The following is a 7,850-nucleotide window of genomic DNA, read 5'->3' as shown; positions in this document are numbered from 1 at the left end:
TACCATTCCTGAACGTTTCTTTGTTGCTCAGTGATCGCATATCAGTAGAAAATTTCACGCGATTACGATATTCATATAGATTTTGTTATTAACTTTGTCTATTGCTACATGAACTTCAATAGTCACGTGTAACGCTAATACTATGCTTAATTGTACAACTTGTTTATGATTTATATGCAACGATATTGTCCCCAGCTTAATTACGTATAGTAGTATTCACTGTAATACCTCCAGTGAACGTTCATATGTTAATATGTCTATTAATGTTCATCGCTTGGCAGAGATATGATTTAATTAAATATAAGTGCCATGGATAAAAAAACATTTCTTTTTGGATTTGATGCCTTCATTGGTGAACGAATTATAGAACATTTTCAATGAATTTCTTATTAAATCTTGTTAACTTATTGAGAAACGGAGTATTATATGGGACAGAATACGACCGATAAGAATAAAGGAATCGGTAGGAAGAATATTAAAAAGTGCATTCCAGGTCAAGTATAATACCATAACAGGTTTACACTGGTAAAGTAGTGGCCAACTACTTGAAGGCAGGTAACATGACTAATTTGGACGAAGTTGAACGGTAGCGCAGGTCAGAGTGTATTAGATTGAAACGAAATAAAATCGCTTACCGGTGCGATGGAGAGAGGTCAGCATCGAGGTAGCGGTGATTTAAGAATTTTCTGGGCCGTGAAATCAGCGTTCATTTATCGGTGTGTTCGTGTCAGCGAATGTTTTTTGCGACGCACCGAGAAATTACTTGCCATATGGATGGCCGCGTGACATAAAACGTCTCCGAGATTAATTCACATTCGAAAGGATCGATAATTTTTTGTGGATGCAACGGTCGCGGAGAATTGGAAGGATAGTAAATTGGCGAAGCTGGCTCGCGCACGCATATCAATGAAAACACGACGACGCCAAAGGAGGTAAACAAAAGACAGTGACAGTTTGCTGGGAATGAATACGTAGAATCACATTGTTTTCGTATTAAAATATGTATCTCTTAATCTCGTTAGAATCTTCCAATTTTATACAAATCTTGTTTCGACGATTCTATTGAAACGACTAGACTCTTTTCCTGCATTGTACGACTTAATTTTCTTGCTGATGCGTACACACTATAATGAGAAGTCACAACTGGAAAAAAATTAATGCGTTGTTAACCTATCACGAGTGATTAGCGTCTTTGTGTTTTTACACACGGACGTTCTTGACCGACCATGAGAATACTTGTATTTACACATGCGTTTATGCACATATGCAATTATGAAAGTACAAATTTATGTATGCTGTCATTATAGTGTTTATTACTTTAGATAGTGTTTGCTTAATTTTGATAGTACTTAGTTTCCTTTCAAGTTTTTGTAGACAAACAGAGTCGCCTTTGTGTGTCCAAGCTTAATTTTTTAATTTCATTTTAGATTTAAAAAGAAATTTAGGAAAATCCCGGGATGTTTATTATTATTATTATTACAACGTTATACAATTATACAGATCGTTAAATCAATCGTTTGAAACGTATCTCGATAAAAATGAAAGATCGAAGAAAACCAAGAGTGTAAGAAGTAAATTATACGTTATAACTAATCTCAATTTCACAATAAATTATCTTTGCAATGATTATGTGTCTTTGTTTATTCATTAACTTCAATTAGGCCAAATTGACTTTAATACCGATCAAACTTTATCTATTTTATTCTCTTAAATGTACGTAAACGTCTGTAATGTTTACTGTATACATACAAAGACAATACGAATATACATAAAATTATTTTCGATCGATACATTTTTTCACCAAACAGTTTCTCATCGTTCGATGTTTATATTTCGTTCAAATTAATTAATTGCAGATTCGACGGAAACAGATATATCATTTCGTTTTTGCCGCAACCTCCAAACATCGATATTTCCACCTGAACACGTACGTAAGGTAATCTCTCGGCATGTTTAAGGTAGAAAGAATGGTCATCGTTTAGCAAGACTTACAGGCGGCATTCCACGATACATTGCAGCGTAGATCCTCAGGCGACGAGTCCCACGCCATGGAACATTCACGTCGCGATCACGTTCGAGCATTTCACCCGACGTACGTTATCCGACCGTGAATGTCGTTTGCACGATCGCACGTTCTAACACGCACTGCCGCGTCTTTTCTCGCGGCACGAGCCGATCAGCTGAGCCAAGCCACTGGAAAATCATACTCCTCGCGAATACCGACAACTTTATGCCACTACGCCCTTCTATAGTAATATATAACACGTGGCTAATTTTCCCGCGATATAGCTCCTGGCCGATCCTTTTACCGAAATCGACATAAATCTGAATGGCTTCGATGTTGATCATATACTGGCAGGAATTCGTCTGAATGTTTGTAAATCGCAGATTAACACGTTCACTGTTGATGGAATTTTCATTGCCCACCACACGATATATGCTGATGTGTGCTATACATATTCACAGGTATGTAGACGTTTACAGACGTATTTTACACTAATTAACACGAAAACTTTTTTCAAATTTCGTGATTTTTAACTCGTCCGCGAAGTTAAACATTTTGAACAACTTATACCATTTATTTCTTGAATGAAAAAAGATCGACGTAATACACGAATCGTAAAAGTACACGGAGTTTTGAATTTGACAATGAGATGTAAATACGCGATGAAGAAGATGTAAATTAATACAACGATTCAATACGTCTGTGACAATGAATATGTTTTATCAATGTGTCTGTACCGCAGTGTTTTATTGTGCTTTTGTCCACTAGATTACCATGCTTGCAATACTAATTTATACATAGCGAAAAGGTTATAGTGGTAGAAGAATCAACTGATTCTATAACATACATAATCACGGTATAAAGTATCAAAAATAAGTAATAACAGCATAATTCAACGATGGATATAATAATATAACAATAGCTTTGTTATATTGAAATTATATTGAGATATATTATATATGAAAAATAATACGACTGCTAGAAATAAATACCAAGACAATTATTTTTTTAACGAGAATACTAGAACGTTTTAATGAATTTTACAAACGTTCGTTTGTTCGCTGTTATAGTCATTATCGACTCCAAGTGTGTACATGTGAGTATTATATACTAGCAATCGATTCTGGTGTTATTAGAGACAGCGACGTGTAAAGTTCTCAAGATCGGTAAAATTGACGGTAAATCATGGAATATAAGAATTCTAGTACTACTTCACGGAATCGCGAGATTATAGAGAATCAACAAATCATCGAGAGAGATTCTTGTATGTAAATATCGTAGAACCAATGTCACGAGTTTAAAGTTGTACGATGATCGGCGGCGCTCAGTTTAAATCAGCGGGTTTAATTTTAGGCGGTGTAACCGTAAAAACCGGAAACACATCCTTGAACGATCGCGCTTTATCAGCCAGTTGTTGCAATCCATTCAATCAAGCTTTAAAATTAAACTTCATTTGTCTTTCAACGCACGACGTTCGAAATATGCATTATACATTGTCCTTTCGGCATTAAAACGATCGTTAATGAAAATTCGTTTCCCGACTCTGTGTGTATACTGATAAGCAAACTGGCCATTTTTATGTATTTATAGGAGATTTCAAGGTAGAAAAATACTCAGAATGCATATAATATTAAAAGATATATAAAATATGCAAAATAAAGTACTCGCTATAATATTTATTAAAGAAAATATGATTAGGTTCCGTCTCTTACGTAAATATCCGGACAGTCTATCATGGTAAGCAAAAAGGACAAAGGAAATTTTGTAAAGTATCATGATATCCATTGTGATGTCTCTTCAGGAATAATAAGACAGTACCGGTGTAGAAGTTTGCATTAAATGTTCGTGTGTTTTGTTAAAAGTCTATTGCTACGTATGTCATTAAGTAATGAGGAGAACGTTGAATAATCTTTATTAAGCGAGCGCCATCCCACAAGACATTGAATATTATTAACTCATAGTATGATCGAAGTTATAAACATAATCATTTGTATTATTGCAGTAAATTGCTGTTTTCGATGACCGATAATGCAAATTTCTTTCAATACCACTTTTGAGGAGATTGAGCTGAGGATAATTTTCCGCATAAAACCATATAAACATTCTGCAATTTATCGCAATTAAAATAAGGAAAATTGCTTTCCAATCGTACTAAAGATTCATCATTCATGATCGATGCGTATCCAGCATAGAATTGCACAGACACGAGTCTATCGCCACGAGAAACGAAACGAAACGTACAACGTATATTGCTCGATGAACAGCTATTTTTACGAATCTCAAGTAGAGTTTCGACTTCGGTGTAATGGTCGGTGGATGAAGTGCATCCAAAATCGCCAGTCAAAATCGGCGTTATATATGTATATAATCGTAGTGGCCGAGTCGTAAATGAGTAAGGCAGTAAGGAACCGCGCGAGCCGCTACTTCCTCCGGGGATTGATTCACACTCGCCTTCGGCTCGTCTGGCCGTGCCTGTCTGCTATTATTTTTAGCGCGTGATCACGAAGCCGCGCGAAGAGAAGACCAGGGAAAGCGGCTACGGATCCGTCGCGATGCCGACCGCGTGCGTTAGCTCATCTCGCGGGCTTGGCTCGCATAATTGTCGGCCATTTCTGTCACCAAAGGCCGATCAGCGTGTTCGACCGATCGCGATCTAGCTACCGCACCCACTGCAAATGCTCATCCACCTGGTATGCTCGCGAAATCATCAGCGAATCGACATCGCTCCATTTTGCGCAAGTGTGCCTTCACTTGCGATCTAGAAAATGCACAAGCTCCAGAGAGAGACACGATTGTTATGCAGATTACAAGTTTCAGATACTTATTGCGTATTGTTTCATGGTTTATAGGCTAATTGAGAATTTTGCAATACGTTAGATCGTGGATTGATACATTCGCTGCTACTGAGACGTAGAGAACACAGAAAAGGGACACAAATAGGTACATTTTTGTTGATTTTCGAATTTTAGTGTTATCTGACGATACTAAATGCCGTTTTGTGGCATTTTCATCTAATCTAGAATCATTGTTTTGACATAAAATAGATAGAAGTCGGAAGAATCTGTTAGGTCCAAGTGTTTAATAAAGTTTCGCAGGAGCCAAAGACGTAAAGTAAAGCAAACAGCTCTTTTTTATTATTAACGGCTATCTATTATGCTGTTTCTCTTGTTTGAGGAAGAAACATTTGTGCATGGAATATCGTTCTTTTCGAAACGTTATAAAAAGCAATGAATAATTACTTATGTAAGTGTTTTCTATATAACGGAAAGTTTAATGTGGTCTAGAAACCACGAAAGCACAATGACACACGTGGAAACTCCTACCAGCCATTCTCGAATATCTAAAATCGCTCTTCGGTCGATTGCTACGAACGATTTTATTCTCGGTGAGTATGTTAGAAGTACAATGGGCTACGAGGATTTTCCAATTATGTCACAGTGAAGTTGCATTTTCTCTAGAAGAAAAATAACGACAGCTAATTTTACTGGAGATATCGATCTCGTAAAATTAATTTTATCGATTGCTTTTATCTATATCCGCGTATCGAAGGTTATACGGCCTTTAAAGTATTCAGAGGAGAAATACAGAGAATTTGGACAGTCATTGGTCAGATATATTTATTACGTTATTAATTAATTTATCGTTCTAATTAGAAACACATACTTGCAGAATAACTTCTCTATGATAAAAATTACGCATGACGAAAGTCATAGATGTGATTATCCACGTGTTTAATAAGTACAATTGACCTATTGTACTTTATAAGTGCCGATGAAAATAAAATTCATTTCCGTCTAGGCAATATCCTTATTTTCGGAAGATTTTTCCAAGAAAGGGATTTTAAGGCTACGTCTTATAAGTCTGATCACACGTCCGCTTCCGGACAGTAACGTTTCTTTCCTCACAGAAATTACGTTATTTACGTCACTACGAGGGACTTCCTCGACCTAAGAATAGCAGACTTTTTTAGCTGATGCACAATGTTATCATGACGCATTCTGGTGAGAAGAACAAATCTTTTAAAGTTACACACGAAGAGAATGATAGCTACATAAATGACTAAGCATAAAGATTTGGTATTGAAAAGTTAGAGCAGAGAATTTATATAACGCTATTTTACGATATCAATTAAATCAAAATTAGAATTACTAACCACATGTGATTTATATGAATTTTAATATAATTTTCAAGTTTCTTCTATACGAAGTACGTTGCAGGCATACAGTATGGAAGTAACGATAGTAGATGTATATAACAAATTTATACATATAAAAGATGCATAAAATTTCGTAAGAAAATCCAACTTCTATAGAAATTCATAGTATTATAAATAGTACGGCGTTGACTTATGTATGAGTTCTACATCTTTGAAATCGTGGATTGGCGAACGTGAAAGAAAAGAATGATTATTAATCTTGATCACAAGAGTACGTATTCCCAACTACTGCAATTAAAATGCAGGTAAACATCATGGAATTTAACTTATATACTGAATTTGTAATTAGCTCGTTTACACGTTTATTCCTCTACTTCCTCTAACTGTAAATGAAAGAAATATATCGCCTTTGCAACATCTTGCCTATAAATGGCTTATGTTCTGAGTATAGATACGTTTCATCCAATACTTCAAAGTGTTATAGTCTGTACGTTTTTCTTTTTACAAAATCTCATGACTCTCTTTTTATGAAACTGTTTCTAATTTTATGAAACGAATGATTCTTTAAAACTAAACAGAATTTATTTACAATTATATAGTCACGAGTTTTCTTCTGTTAATCATAAACTAGTTTTTCCACTATTTATTCATATATTTCATTTCTTATTCACAAGCACTCTTACAAGGTAAATGCGTAAATAAATTTTTCATTGAAGGTTTCATTAAACAATGAAATTGTTAGAACTATAAATATTTGATATGAGAAATACTAAATCTGGCCAAAACACACGAACATATTTATGCAGATGCTGCTACTGCACGATTTGAAATATGATTATATGTACGTATCTATTTCATTCTCGTTATAAAATTTTGACCAGACTAATTTATGTACAGTGCATATTTAAATATACGTTAGACAGTAGTTGTTCTAGCGTTAACTGTCTTGAAAGACTCAGTTTAGTCTTAAGTTATGTGGACCTTATACATCTTCACACAATTTATGACAGCTTAAATGAATCGTTTACGTTGTACCCTTCTAAGAAAGTTAAAAGAGAGTTGTAAACGGCGAAGCATATTAATTTTACTGTCTTTACTAAGCACGCGCAAATGTTGTTATGTTTGAAAGAAGAATTATCACTTGGAAATTGCAAATCCCTCATATGTAGCACACAGATTGCACAATGCTCAAGTGTAACGCTATCGATTTTACGAGTTTCGCGTAGGTGAAAAATTTTACTACCATGACGAAGTCCGCCTACTGGAATTGCGATGTAACGTCATGGAAGCTACGTCACTGCGAATCTCTCTGATTTCCATGAATGAACGGACATATTACGTACTATCCCTTCTTAAAGAATATGCCGTTATTTGGTGAAGGCATCCAAAGTTAGTCACGTAATTCGGATATTTTCCAGTAGCTCAGGAAACCATGAGTAGCTATGACTCTCCACTCCTTGGTGATTCAGTTTTTGTATCTTGACAAGTCGAATTAAGAGAGCAAAAATGCGTAGAACGTAGATCATATGCAAAATTATACAAAATATTCAAAATAGAGTACTCATTACGATATTTAATGGGGCGAAACAAACTTTCATTTGAAATCCCACTCTTTTAATTAACTCTAGAGGAACATGAATTTTTATACAGCTTTACAGTCTAGTTATTATGTATTGTATTACATATGAC

General features: G+C 35.2%; 1 protein-coding gene across 1 annotated transcript in view; it reads right to left on the bottom strand.

Annotated features, from left to right (window-relative positions):
* Positions 1 to 324: 324 nt before the first annotated feature.
* Positions 325 to 7,850, bottom strand: part of LOC122567080 (nibrin) — a 62,227-nt gene continuing 54,701 nt past the window's right edge. Inside the window, exon 14 of the mRNA XM_043725262.1 lies at positions 325 to 7,639. The gene's annotated coding sequence lies outside the window, so the exon portion shown is untranslated. The remainder of the gene's footprint in view (positions 7,640 to 7,850) is intronic.

This window comes from Bombus pyrosoma, linkage group LG1, assembly GCF_014825855.1.
Source record: "Bombus pyrosoma isolate SC7728 linkage group LG1, ASM1482585v1, whole genome shotgun sequence".
NCBI classification, from domain to species: Eukaryota; Metazoa; Arthropoda; class Insecta; order Hymenoptera; family Apidae; genus Bombus; species Bombus pyrosoma.
The sequence above is the reverse complement of the archived record's forward strand: the minus strand, read 5'-3'. Positions and strand labels throughout refer to the sequence as shown.